The sequence below is a fragment of the Pseudophryne corroboree genome, chromosome 5 (genome assembly GCF_028390025.1).
Source record: "Pseudophryne corroboree isolate aPseCor3 chromosome 5, aPseCor3.hap2, whole genome shotgun sequence".
Classification (NCBI taxonomy): domain Eukaryota; kingdom Metazoa; phylum Chordata; class Amphibia; order Anura; family Myobatrachidae; genus Pseudophryne; species Pseudophryne corroboree.
In genome coordinates, this window is record NC_086448.1 from 673,305,062 (window position 1) to 673,317,196 (window position 12,135).

The window sequence follows — 12,135 nt, forward strand, 5'->3', positions numbered from 1 at the left end:
ACGGCTGGAGTCAGGAAGACTGACTCGCTGTTTATCCTGCATGCACCCAACAAGCTGGGTGCTCCTGCTTCAAAGCAAACTATTGCTCGCTGGATCTGTAGCACGATTCAGCTGGCTCATTCTGCGGCTGGATTGCCGCATCCAAAATCAGTAAAAGCCCATTCCACAAGGAAGGTGGGCTCTTCTTGGGCGGCTGCCCGAGGGGTCTCGGCTTTACAGCTTTGCCGAGCGGCTACTTGGTCGGGTTCAAACACCTTTGCAAAGTCTACAAGTTTGATACCCTGGCTGAGGAGGACCTTGTGTTTGCTCATTTGGTGCTGCAGAGTCATCCGCACTCTCCCGCCCGTTTGAGAGCTTTGGTATAATCCCCATGGTCCTTACGGAGTTCCCAGCATCCACTAGGACGTCAGAGAAAATAAGAATTTACTCACCGGTAATTCTATTTCTCGTAGTCCGTAGTGGATGCTGGGCGGACTTTCTGCAATACGTGTATATAGTTATTGCTTAAATAAGGGTTATTGTTATGAGCCATCAGTTGAGTGAGGCTCCGTTGTTGTTCATACTGTTAACTGGGTAAGGTTATCACAAGTTGTACGGTGTGATTGGTGTGGCTGGAATGAGTCTTACCCGGGATTCCAAAAATCCTTTCCTTGTAATGTCAGCTCTTTTGGGCACAGTTTCCCTAACTGAGGTCTGGAGGAGGGGCATAGAGGGAGGAGCTAGTGCACACCAGATAGTAGCTAATCTTTTCTTTAGAGTGCCCAGTCTCCTGCGGAGCCCGTCTATTCCCCATGGTCCTTACGGAGTTCCCAGCATCCACTACGGACTACGAGAAATAGAATTACCGGTGAGTAAATTCTTATTTTCAAAATTTCTCAATAAGAAACTTTTGGCCTAGGAGTGCCATGAAAAATAATCTGATACCCTAGGGCACTGTGATTCACAAAAGTTTGGGAACCACTGCATTAGACAATAAATTGGATGATTTGTCATTTTGAGCCGAATTGGAACAACCCATTATGTAATGTGTATGCAGTATTGCGCGCTCCCGTTCGTCATTCCTTGCATGTTACCGTCCGGCCGTGCAGTCACGTGAGAAGATATCTTTAACAATTTTGTGCAAATCGTGTAGTGTGTACGCCTAACCGGACATGTATAGTTAACAATCTAACAACCAAATTATGCAAGATATATCGTTTGAATGATTGACCGGTGTGTAGGCACTATACAGTGTAGTTTGTTCTGGGGATGAAGGGAGATCAGGACGAGCGTCTTGTCGTTTGCACATCATATAATGTGTACCCAGCATTAACCGTTTCCAGAGCACACACAAAATCCCAGGGTTGCCGCGTGTTAGCTCTTCTCATTCACTGAGGTGAAAGTTCCATCTGATTGCAATAATTGAGCACTCTAATTTTTGTGTGGCACCTGTAGAAAAAAAATTGTGATAATTAAAACATAAGTATTCTCCAACAGTATGTTTACAGCCCCTTTGGGGAATGTTTGATGGGGTATTGAATGTTAAAGGTCCGGTATTTGCGCAGGCTAACCCCTACCTCACTATGATTAGTGGTACAGTGTAAGATGGATAGTCCGTAAGGAATGTTTCTCAGCCTCTACTCCCATTTGTGGCTGCCTTCGAGTGTTGAACTGTCCATCAGTAGTGGGTCACGGGCCGATGATGTCACTCTGTATCGGCAGCAGACAGTGCAGCGTTCCTTCAGATTACAATGCATTGTGAGGAAGATCAACACTTGGAGACCGACATGAATGGGAGTAGAGGCTGAGAAGCATTCCCCAAATGGTCTGTAAACCTACTGTTGGAGAATACTTAGTTAAAACATAAACATATCAATATACTTTTTTACAGGTGCACTACAAAAATGACAGCACTCGTTTTTTTTTTTTTTAAAGTTAGAATTTTTATTGAGGTTGATCAGAAGTCATAACATAACAAGAACAAACTTGTGCAGGGTAAGGATATCGAACAAGAAAACAAACATTTTACATATCAGATCAGAACAAAAGAGACATTTCCATGAAATTATAGGCCAACAGGCATTAGTAACATGCACCCTGCAAAACTCTAGCCGCGTATCTGACCAGTCTCGTTTTATTTTACCGATATAGTATAAAATTTATACCAAATCTTGGTGTAATCTTGTGAGGAGTAAAAGTAGGAAAGAAAAAGAAAAGGAAGGAGGAGAAGAAGCTAGAGAGTGTATCTTAATAAAAGGGAAATATTGGGGATGTTACAAATAAGGAGATAAGAAAATAGGAACAGTTCTCTGTATTAGTGACTGAGAGGGAGATAACAGAGGTGATGGGGGTATCAGCTGAGTCAGCAGAATTAGCAGTATCAACATAGTCCGGGCATCAATAAAGATCGAGCGAGGTACCAAGGAGACCAGATGTTGTGGAACTGTGCCACAGTGTTATTCCTCAGGCTTGTAATATATTCCATGTTGGCTATATAGTTAATTTTGGATATCAGCAATGCCTTGGAGGGAGGTTTGTGGTCTTTCCAGCATTTAGCGATCAGAGATTTAGCCGCCATGCAAAGTAGCATGGTAAGCTTGTCTTGGGTTTTAGGTAGTAACGGTATGGGAGCATGCAGTAGGGCAGTTTCAGGGGAAAGGTCTAGATTATGTCCGCATGTTTGAGCAATAAGTGCTCCTACCATTTTCCAAAAAGGGCGAATAGACTGGCACGTCCACCATATGTGGAAAAAGGTGCCCTCCTCTCCACAGAGTCTCCAACACAGATTTGATGTCGTGGGGTAAATGGAATGAAGTCTGGAGGGGACTAAGTACCACCTGGTGTAGATCTTATAGCATGATTCTCTGAGTGCCACACTAATGGAGGCTTTAGCGATGCGCATTCTGATTTCTTCCCATTGATCATCTTCCAACGGATGGGAGAGATCTGATTCCCAGGCTAGTTCATGGGGTTCACGGGCAGGCGGATCTGGGGTTAGAATCGAGTTGTATATTGTTGAGATATTACCCTTTTTGCCAATTGAAAGTATACACATATGTTCAAAGGAAGTGGGTGGTTTCAAAGGGGTAGTTTTAAGCTGAGATTTGAGAAAGCTAAGAATTTGGATGTAATGGTAATGACACGAGGATGGCAAACCAAGGCGTTCCTGAAAATCCCCAAAGGAGGTCGGTGCTGAGTGGCCCTTAACATGAATAAATCTCGTGACACCCTGAGATTGCCATGGGGCTGCTATTTTTCGCTCGCAGCCTGAGGGAAAGGCAGGGTGTCCCCAGATAGGTGTCAGAGGTGAGGGGTGTGAGGATAAATTATAGGTGCTACGGAGTTTGTCCCACAATCCAAGGGTAAATTTAATCGTGGGGATTGAATAAGCCGAGGCTGGCCTGCAGGACCTGGGAAGCCATAGAAGAGAGTCGAGGGGGACGCCCTGATATATTGAATTCTCAATATCGACCCATTTTCTGTTCCCTGGAGGGGAATGCCAGGACACCATGTGATTAAGGTGGCAGGCATTAAAATAAGCTTGAAGGTTAGGATATCCCAGTCCGCCCGAGGTGGCACTCTTAGTCAACAGTGTTCGTCTTAATCGTGACTTACGATGAGCCCAAATAAATTTGTTGCACAATGATTGCAATGAGGTCAAAGTCATTCGGGGCACCATTATCGGAATGGTCTGAAATAGGTAAAGAATACGGGGAAGGAAATTCATTTTTAGGGCGTTAATCCGTCCAATCCATGAAATGAATAATCTGTCCCATTTGTCCAAGTCTTGGGTGAGAGTTTTAATCATAGGAACAAAATTAGTCTGGTAAAGGCTGGTGTAGGATTTAGTAATGAATATGCCGAGGTATTTGATAGCCGAGGGTCTCCAAAGAAAAGGGAAGGAGGAGGTTAGAATCAAGTGGGTCTGGGGTTGGATATTAAATGCAAGGGCCTCAGATTTGGTGTGGTTTATTTTATAACCCGAGAGGGAACCGTATAGTAGTAATTCTTTTTGTAGATTAGGAAGAGAGATCAAAGGGTTAGATAAAGTCAAGAGCACGTCGTCCGCAAATAAAGATATTTTGTATGAGCTCTGCCCTACTGTAATCCCCCCTATGTCCGTATTAAGCCTAATACGGGCCGCAAGAGGTTCGATGCATAGAGCAAAAAGTAGGGGCGAAAGAGGGCAGCCCTGGCGAGTGCCATTCTTCAAACTAAATCGAGGTGAGCTCAATCCATTGGTCAGGACCATAGATGAGGGGTTGGAGTAGAGGGCCTCTATTGCAGTGATGAAATGACCATGGAGGCCAAATGAAGATAAAGTGGAAAACAAAAAGGGCCAGGAAATGCGGTCAAATGCCTTTTCGGCGTCCAGCGCCAAGGCAATCGCTGGTGTTTTCGACGAGTTTATTTGGTGAATCAAATCAATAGTGCGTCTGGTGTTGTCCGAGGCCTGACGGCCAGGGATAAATCCCACTTGATCAGGATCTATTAATGATGGCAACACAGCGTTCAGACGAGTTGCTAGTATTTTGGCAAAAAGTTTAAGATCAGTATTTATCAGAGATATGGGTCTGTAATTTGTGCAATGCGAGGGGTCTTTTCCGGGCTTCGGGATTACAATAATGCGGGACGTCGTGGAGTCAGTATGGAAGGGCGTGCCCCGTAATATTTTATTAAACAGGGAGGTCATATGAGGGATGAGTTGAGGGGTGAAGGTTTTGTAGTACACCATCGGATAGCCATCCGGACCAGGTGCTTTTGAGGGTTTCTGGGTTTTCAGAGCCGCCTCAATTTCCTCAGCAGAAATATCAGCATTGAGAGTAGAGTTAGTTTCCTCGTCTATATGAGGAAGAGCGCATAAATCTAGGTATTGTTGTGCCTGGTCGGCTTGTGCTAAGGGGTTGGACGGGGGATCAAGGTTGTAGAGCGTCCTATAGTATTCAAAGAAGATATTATTAATTTTTTTGGGGTCGTAGGTAATGTTACCTGAGGGTTGTCTAATAGTATGGATGGATTGGTTAGCTTTTTTGGCTCGTAATTGGTTAGCTAATAAGGTATGTGCCTTGTTACTTTTATCATAAAATGATTGATTGGCCCATCGAAGCGAGCGCTCAATATTCTCTGTCAAGAGGGTTTGTAGTTCATCTCGTGCTTTAGAAAGTTCGGCTAGGGTTTTTTTAGAGCGTGTGCGTTTATGTTCCTGATCCAATGTTGCAATATTATCCGTTAACAGGGCAATTTGGTTTTCTCGTGTTCTCTTGCGGCGGGATGCAAATTGGATAATGGATCCCCTGATAACCGCCTTATGGGCTTCCCATATAGTGGCTATATTGCAGTCTCCTTCTACGTTAACCGCAAAATAATCCCGAAGCTCTGTTTTAATTAAGTCTTGGAACTTAGGGATCTTCAATAGTGTCTCGTTTAGTCTCCATGTCGGTCTACCGTCAGGGATATCAAAAATATCAAATGTCGCAATTAAAGCTGCGTGGTCAGTCCAGGTGAGTGGGACTATAGAGGAAGAGCGAGCGGTGCGGGAGAGAGGTGCACAACTCAGGAACATATCAATACGAGAGTACACATCGTGCGGATTGGAATAGAAGGTATAGTCCCTGGTGGTCGGGTTAAGGAATCGCCAGACATCGAACAAACCAGCCTCGGCCATCCCCTTGTGTAATACGGAGGAATTCGGGGTTTGACTACTACGCAAGGGGCCGGACCTGTCCATGCCCGTGAGAGCCATATTGAAGTCGCCACCCACGAGTATTTTACCTCGTCTATATGAGTAAAGGTCGTGGAAAAATTTACGAAAGAATTTGGATTGGGCAGTGTTTGGAGAGTACAGGTTAGCCAAGGTAACCTCCTCGTGTCCAATTTTTCCTCTCACCATCACATAACGGCCTTCATTGTCGTGCTTACTGTCTAGGAATTGGAAAGGAACGGACCCCCTTATTAGGATAGCCACCCCATGTTTTTTTGATGTATGATTGGAATACCAGGCCATAGGAAATTGTTTAGATGTCAGAGAGGGATGGGAATCTGATTTCAAGTGTGTCTCCTGTAAGAAAATCACGTCACCTTTCAATGTCCTGAGAGATCTGTGGAGATGAGAGCGTTTCTGAGGAGTGTTCAGCCCTTTGACATTAATGGACAGGCATTTTAGCGGCATGGTTGAAACTGAGGAGGGGGTAATTCACTGGAGATCACTAGGGTCCCGGACTCTGCTAACACGAACAAGAGAGACAGAGAAAGAAGGGGGGAAAAAAAAAAAAGAAGAATAACTAAAGAATAAAATAGGAGTGTATGATTTTGTATACGAACAATGTTAGTTAAATAAATCAATCTTTCTGTGATTACAAGGGTGTTAATACACAGTTGTACTGTAACCGGGGTCTAAGAGAGGAGGGGAATAGAAGAAAGAGGAACAAAAGAGAATAAAGCAGACGTAGTATCCAGTAAGCAGGATACTCGGCTGCCAAGGTTGAGCTCTCAAAGAAAAGAAAAATGAGAGAGCTCACTGGCGGGACACAAATGCAATATAACAGACGAGGGTATCACCCCTCTATGCTTGATAATAACTTTAATCCCTAAGAGTCGGGGGAGGAGGTATCAAGATAAAGCACTGACGCCCCCCACCCGAAACCACTAACAAACAGAACGGGTGGACCATTGTGTAGCCCACTAAAACCTGTTTTAGGGGCGAAATATTCCTAAATGTAAAACTCGATAACTTAAGTGATCACATAACAAATAATAACATTTTAGTAACAACAATAAAACCAATGGTATGATCGCTGGACAGGTTGGCGGCCAGAGACAGCTCTCATGGCTTTGGAAAAAAAAAAAAAAAATCCAATCCGTTAATTTATCTATTCGGCAATGGTTCCAAGCCGCCAACCAGCACTGCGAGATAACAACTTAGTGCTACGTGAGGCTTAAAGGTCCGCCAACAAGAGCCTTCTAAGAAGGAAATTAATGAGCATTTGTGTATGGAGCGGTACCTAAAACAGGGTTTACATATCAGTTGAGCAAGATTGAGGACAAGATTAGTTAGGTTAAACGTTATAAAAACATTAAAATTAAACGAAAGGAGTTTCACGTCTATGAGGTAGCAGCCGGAGTCAGCTGCAATTTTCGAAGCAATTTGTCCCCATCATCAGGAGAGCGAATGGTGTGAATTTTGCCATCAATCTCCACAATGAGGCGGAAAGGGAATCCCCAGCGATATTTATAACCATTGTCGCGCAGTGTGGAGGTGACAGAGCGTAAATCGCGTCGTTTAGCAATGGTCACTGGTGACAGATCTTGATAAATCTGGAGCCGGGAATCTTCAAATAAAATTGAGGTTGAGTTTCTGCACGCCAAAGTTATGTTATTTTTTATCTTGAAGGACAGAAATCGGAGGATAACATCACGGGGAGGTTCTGAGTCCTTTGGTTTAGGTCTCAGGGCGCGATGGGCTCTCTCTATCAAGATGGCAGAATTTGAAAGTGACGGGACCAGGTGTAGAAACAGGCGTTGGAGGTATGGTTCCAATTCAGAGGCTGTGATAGATTCAGGAACATTGCGGATGCGTAAATTGTTCCGCCTTTCGCGATTTTCGCTGTCCTCAACTTTATCCTTAAGGAGTTCCAGTTCGCTGGATAGGTAACTCATGTCCTCCCCCACCTGTTTGTGGAGATTCTGTTGGTGGTCCACCCGTGACTCTAGCGCGGTTGTGCGGGAGTCCAGTGCCGCCATGTCGGATTTTAATTCCCCGATCGCTGTCTGGAGAGCTGTTGTAAATGAGCTCTTGAGGTCTAGTATCATGTTTTGGAGGGACTGGATGTCCGCCGTGGTTGAGGGTGCATCCGTCTGGTCCATGATGGGGGTGGGCATCGGTGAGGACGGAGACGAAGCTTCTGATGGTTTCTCTCGGCGTGAAAAGTGTTGTGAGATATCTTGTGAAGCTCCTGATTTTTTTGCTCTGGTGTTCGCTCTACTCATAATATCTATTGAAAGTAGAACGTCCGTTGAAGGAGTGATAACAAGATTGGTCCACCTGTACGTTACGTGCTTAACAGTTGGTCCGGGTGAGGGGGAAGTCAGGCATCCGTGAAATTACATTATTTATAGGACCAAGGTCCCATTAATCTGTGAAGACGGTGAGAAGGGTCCACGGGAGAGCGTTCTAATGTACCACACACCTTACCGTGGTTGTATAAGATATCGTGCAGAAGATAAAGAAAAGAAGAAAAAAAAAAAATAGCAGCTGCAGGGTATAGATTTTAGCTGGATTCCTTGTGTTAATAGAGTGACTGAATTTTCACTGCTCCAGCAGGGGCAGCAGAGTGCAGGTAAGATAAAATGTCTGTCCTGCCACCTCCAAGATGGCCGCCGTCAAAAATGTGTGGAGGGACTTCTTCTGGGCTTTCACAGCGGCGCCCCCAGGGGTTTATATTACTTCTGGTGCCCCCAGGTCCCTCAGCACTCTTCGTCCGCCCCCCCCCCCCAGCTCCGGCCCTGCACCCTCCGGTGCTCTCAGACTCTTCACTGCTGCCCTGTCAGGTCTCCCCAGGCAAGGGGCACAGGATGCGATGGTGGGGTAAGTCTGGGGGCAGTATTTTAACGGCCGGGCAGCGGGCGATCACGGGCGGGGGCAGCAATAAATTTAGGCCCCGGCTTCACTTTACAGGGAAGGCCGCAACCCGCAAGCACAGGGCTAGCCTGCGCTCCGGCTCCGCAGCTCACTCCCTTGGTGCCCTGTCTTACAGGGGCAACTGTGGGGTGAAATGGGGGAGAGATAGGTGGGGTAAAAGTTGGAATGAGGGGTTAACAGGGTTTATTTCGGAAGGAGCTCCCTCGGGACACCTCTTCTCAGTTAGGCCTCTAGCCACGCCCCCCGACAGCACTCGTTTTTATTGTATTGCATATTGTTTTATACTGAGCTGCTGTAACATTATCAGTGCGCTCTTCATTTTATAGTTCACTGTGCATTAATTGGATCACCCAGCTGAGAACCGGCTGTGTGGCACAATTACTGCGCAGTGTGTGTCTGATACAGAGCCACTGCAATGCTAACCTTCATGTAGTTGAGTAATTTTATTGCAACTGCACATAGGCAAAAATAAAAAAACTGCATGGCGCACGTGTTACCCTGTACGCACAACAATGCTGTTGCGGACGAAACAGGCAGCATCAGAAATATGCAAAGTGGTGGACATTCCATGGCTGGTGACTGGAAGGTGGCTAGAAATGTACGCAGTGGGTGTGGTTTGGGAGTGTGTCTGGTTTGTCAATACTAGCAGCTGTGTTCACAGACGCTCAGCCGCAGACATAGAAGGTTATAGTCAGACGGAGGCGCAGCAACTGCCATGTGGCTAGTTAACGTTTCGATGGTGTAACCAAAGGTGATATATAAGGATGCACAGACGCCAACAGCGAGCGCCTCAGATTTTGCACATTTGGGTCCACGGATGTACACAAGGGAAGGAGTTTGCATCAGTATTTGCATAAAGTTGCAGCCGGCTTTAGTGTGGCCTGATGTGTTGGCAGTACACTCCTATTGTATTCAGGTAACTGTGATAACTCCCCAAGTGTAATGGTGCCCACACACGGTGCGATTATTGCATGCTATTTGATCTATTTCACACCTGCCGACACACATACTTACCTATGTTGACCCGCCGACTGCCACGTCTCCTGATCCGACGATCCGGGGGTACCTGTGAATAAAATTATACTCGCCTCTATCCAGTGTCCAGAGATAAATCCTCGTACTTGGCAAAAAAACAAAACGAACACCCGGACCAGCGGACTGAAAGGGGTCCCATGTTTACACATGGGACCCCTTTCCCCGAATGCCGGGACCCCACGTGACTCCTGTCACAGAGGTCCCTTCAGCCAATCAGGAAGCGCTACTTCATGGCGCTCACGTGATTGGCTGTATGCGCGTCTGAGCTCAGACAGCGCATCGCACAGCTCCCTCCATTACTTTCATTGGTGGGAACTTTGCCGACAGCGGTGGGGTTACCCGCGGTCAGCCGCTGACTGCGGGTGACCTCACTGCTAACCGCAAAGTTCCCACCATTGAATATAATGGAGAGGCTTTGCGATGCGCTGTTTGACAGCTCAGACGCGCAGCCAATCAGCACAGTGCAAGGACTTTGCGCTCGCTGATTGGCTTAAGAGACCTTTCTGTGACAGCAGTCACGGGGGGGGGGGGGGGGTCTCTGCATTCGGGGAAAGGGGTCCCATGTATAAACATGGGACCCCTTTCAGTCCGCTTGTCCGGGTGTTCGTTTTGTTTTTTTGCCAAGTACGAGGATTTATCTCTGGACACTGGATTGGGACCCCTTTCAGTCCGCTTGTCCGGGTGTTCGTTTTGTTTTTTTGCCAAGTACGAGGATTTATCTCTGGACACTGGATTGAGGTGAGTATAATTTTATTCACAGGTACCCCGGATCGTCGGGTCAGGAGACGTGGCAGTCGGCGGGTCAACATAGGTAAGTATGTGTGTGTCGGCAGGTGTGAAATAAAGTTTTACTCTCAAGGTGTGTGTCTCCTGTTTTTATTTGGGTATTTTCTCTGACGTCCTAGTGGATGCTGGGAACTCCGTAAGGACCATGGGGAATAGCGGCTCTTCAGGAGACTGGGCACAAAAGTAAAGCTTTAGGACTACCTGGTGTGCACTGGCTCCTCCCCCTATGACCCTCCTCCAAGCCTCAGTTAGATTTTTGTGCCCGGCCGAGAAGGGTGCACACTAGGGGCTCTCCTGAGCTTCTTAGTGAAAGTTTAGTTTTAGGTTTTTTATTTTCAGTGAGACCTGCTGGCAACAGGCTCACTGCATCGAGGGACTAAGGGGAGAAGAAGCGAACCTGCCTGCTTGCAGCCAGCTTGGGCTTCTTGGCTACTGGACACCATTAGCTCCAGAGGGACCGAACACAGGCCCAGCCTCGGAGTCCGGTCCCAGAGCCGCGCCGCCGGCCCCCTTACAGAGCCAGAAGCAAGAAGAGGTCCGGAAAATCGGCGGCAGAAGACATCAGTCTTCACCAAGGTAGCGCACAGCACTGCAGCTGTGCGCCATTGCTCCTCATACACACCTCACACTGCAGTCACTGAGGGTGCAGGGCGCTGGGGGGGGGGGGGCGCCCTGAGCAGCAATAAAAACACCTTGGCTGGCAAACATACATCACATATAACCCCCAGGGCTATATGGATGTATTTTAACCCCTGCCAGAATCCATAAAAATGCGGGAGAAAAGTCTGCGAAAAAGGGGCGGAGCCTATCTCCTCAGCACACTGGCGCCATTTTCTCTCACAGCTCCGTTGGAGGGAAGCTCCCTGGCTCTCCCCTGCAGTTACTACACTACAGAAAGGGGTTAAAAAAGAGAGGGGGGCACTAATTAGGCGCAGTATTAATAAAACAGCAGCTATAAGGGAAAAAACACTTCTATAAGGTTATCCCTGTATATATATAGCGCTCTGGTGTGTGCCGGCATACTCTCCCTCTGTCTCCCCAAAGGGCTAGTGGGGTCCTGTCCTCTATCAGAGCATTCCCTGTGTGTGTGCTGTGTGTCGGTACGATTGTGTCGACATGTATGAGGAGGAAAATGGTGTGGAGGCGGAGCAATTGCCTGTAATGGAAATGTCACCCCCTAGGGAGTCGACACCTGAGTGGCTGAGCTTATGGAAGGAATTACGTGACAGTGTCAGCTCTTTACAAAAGATTGATGACATGAGACAGCCGGCTACTCAGCCTGTGCCTGTCCAGGTGTCTCAAAAGCCATCAGTGGCTCTAAAACGCCCGTTACCTCAGATGGCAGATACAGACGCCGACACGGATACTGACTCCAGTGTCGACGATTAAGAGACGAATGTGACTTCCAGTAGGGCCACACGTTACATGATTGAGGCTATGGAAAATGTTTTACATATTTCTGATAATACCAGTACCACTAAAAAGGGTATTATGTTGGGTGAGAAAAAACTGCCTGTAGTTTTTCCTGCATCTGAGGAATTAAATGAAGTGTGTGATGATGCGTGGGTTTCCCCCAATAAAAACTGTTAATTCCTAAAAAGTTATTATGGAGGGTTACCACCTGCGCACTGAGGTAATGTCAACCCCCTATTGGGTGTGGCGAGCTGCTGATGTTTGTAGGTGATCTAACCTACTGG

The 12,135-nt window shown here is 46.8% G+C and overlaps 1 protein-coding gene across 6 annotated transcripts in view; it reads left to right on the forward strand.

Moving 5' to 3' along the window:
• The window catches only part of TGS1 (trimethylguanosine synthase 1), a 258,536-nt gene that overhangs the window by 10,454 nt on the left and 235,947 nt on the right, over positions 1-12,135 (forward strand). The window contains exon 2 of one of the 6 annotated variants that reach the window (XM_063923733.1): positions 7,370-7,503. The exons of 4 other annotated variants lie outside the window; for them this stretch is intronic. The gene's annotated coding sequence lies outside the window, so the exon portion shown is untranslated. Of the gene's footprint in view, positions 1-7,369; positions 7,504-8,960; positions 9,534-12,135 lie in introns of those variants that run through there. One more of the 6 variants, XM_063923736.1, reaches the window with a different exon arrangement.